This window comes from Otolemur garnettii, unplaced genomic scaffold, assembly GCF_000181295.1.
Source record: "Otolemur garnettii isolate 467f Iridium unplaced genomic scaffold, OtoGar3 scaffold00004, whole genome shotgun sequence".
Classification (NCBI taxonomy): Eukaryota; Metazoa; Chordata; class Mammalia; order Primates; family Galagidae; genus Otolemur; species Otolemur garnettii.
Window position 1 is genome coordinate 23,973,989 of NW_003852399.1, and position 2,423 is coordinate 23,976,411.

Consider the following 2,423-nt stretch of genomic DNA (forward strand, 5'->3'; position numbering starts at 1 on the left):
TGGCTGGCGCCTTAGCCGGTTGAGCCATAGGCGCCGAGCCTAGGATTGTATTCTAAACTAAAACAAATAGAACTTGAAAACATTGTTTACTTGTTGAGACATAATTCACCTTTTCTTCACCAGTCAATAACTGTAGGCCCCGAAGGGAAGAATTGTACAATCCTTTGAACATAGAGTTCTTCGATAAAAACTATAAAACACTATCTTGCGGATCTTACCACTCACTTCACAAATACCCTAAGATTAACCTCCAGTTCTTTAATTTGATGATTCATTAACCGATTTGGGGAGGGATGAGAAATCATACCTACCTACCCCAACCAGACCCTACTTCTGCCTTCCCTAACACCAGTGGAAAATTTATACTGGAACATCCCACCCCCAGAATTCTTGTTAAACAATGTGTATAACTGCGGCCCGTGCATCTAAGTTTTGGAAGTTGTGACCTGAGTTTCTGCATTTTAATAGGACCTCACTAAATTTGATACATCTTTGCTCTAGAACTTGTTATTCTTCTGAACCTCTGTGGCATAGCTGTGTTATTCACTTAGTAGCTAGGGTATATTAGCATGGATTCATGTGTCCAATGAATATTTTTATTTTTTATTTTTATTTATTTATTTTTGAGACAGAGCCTCAAGCTGTCACCCTGGGTAGAGTGCTGTGGCATCACAGCTCACAACAACCTTCAACTCCTGGGCTTAAGCAATTCTCTCGCCTCAGCCTCCCAAGTAGCTGAGACTACAGGCGCCAGCCACAACGCCTGGCTATTTTTTTGGTTGCAGCCATCATTGTTGTTTGGCGGGCCCAGGCTGGATTCGAACCCATCAGCTCAGGTATATGTGGCTGGCGCTTTAGCTGCTTGAGCCACAGGCCCTGAGCCCAGTAAATATTTTTAGATGTCTACTGTGTATCCAGCACCATACTAAAAACTTTATCATCATTTTTTGGCTTGTCTACCAGCAACTAGATTAAAAGGCCCTTTCTGATAGGGATCCTAAGTAAACATTTCTTCGTAGTCCTACAGACAGATAACAAAGGTACCCTCCTTCCAGGGTCCCACTAAGGCTCCAGTTTCCTCTTTTTCCTAATAGAACCACAGTTTTGTTCAGCGACCCATCTGTTTAGCCAGCTATTTAACAGAAACTGTCAAGAATGGTTCTGACGTATGAAGGCAATGCCATTTCCCTAATGTGAGTTCCTGCTGCCTTTGAATTCATGTCCAAGCTCCCTGGCCCAGTGAGCCTCCAAAATTAGACCCAATGTTATCTGGTTAGGCATGACTCCAAATAAGCCTGGATACGAACTCTGCAATTCAGACAGGCTCACGTTTGCTCTCCATCACCCACACAGCCCTTAGAGTTTCCTTCTTTCAGCCTTGGGTCTGTATTAGATTGCTCTTTGCTTCTTTCTTACCTCCACCTCCTAAAACTGAACTTATTTTCAAAGGCTCAAGTCAAAATCGGAAATTTTCCTGTCACCTCATATGGAAATTATTCATAGAAGTAACCATGTTGATTAAAAACAATGACTACCATTCACCAGGTGCTGACTCTGTGCCAGCCACTATACAATCCCATTCTCTAAAATGTGGAGGATAAAATCTACGCAATGGAGTTATTGTGAAGAATCAATGAGCCAATGTACCTAAAGGGTTGAGCCCAGACCCTAGGCTATGTGGAAGGTGCCCAACATAAATTGGCTGAATTGTCACTAATTACATCATTGAGTTGTCATAATGACATCTTGCTACCCACTGAAAGAGAAGGAGAACAGAGTTCGTGGTGAGGGGAGGGAGGGACCCAACCAGTTCCTCCCAGAATCTCCTGGCATGACTTTCTGCACCTTAGGAAAATAAAAATGTCTTTGTCCCCAGTTCTATCTATTGTCTGGTGATACACTTTGTTCTTTGTAATTCTATTATGTGTGTCTCTTACATACCCCTTCACTTCCTTGTTCTGGGCACCAAAATGCAGAACTTAAACAGCATTAGGAAAAAAGAAGTTCTTTCCAATGTGACCAGTGGTAAAAATTCACATGGGAGAACAAAGAGAAAGCTCTTGCCTGGTGGGCAGGGGCTCTTTGAAAATTCTCATTTCCTTTAAAATCAACAACCAAGTTTCCCCCTAGTGCTGAATTTGTTCTTGCTGTTTCTCAAACCAAAATGCAATTTAAGAGACAGTTATTACATAGGAATGCTAAATACACAGCTTTCATGCTAAATCTGTGACAATCTTTCCTCACATTCCAGGGCTGGGAAATTAGCAATTTAAATCTGTCTTTGAACCATACTGTGAATTTACTCCTCAAGTCTTCTATAAAAGAGACCCTGAAAAACTGTATTAAATTACACTGATGTTAGAATGTTGTGATTTACGTGACAGGTATTAGCTAATAAGTAAATACCTTACTCTTTATAAAAC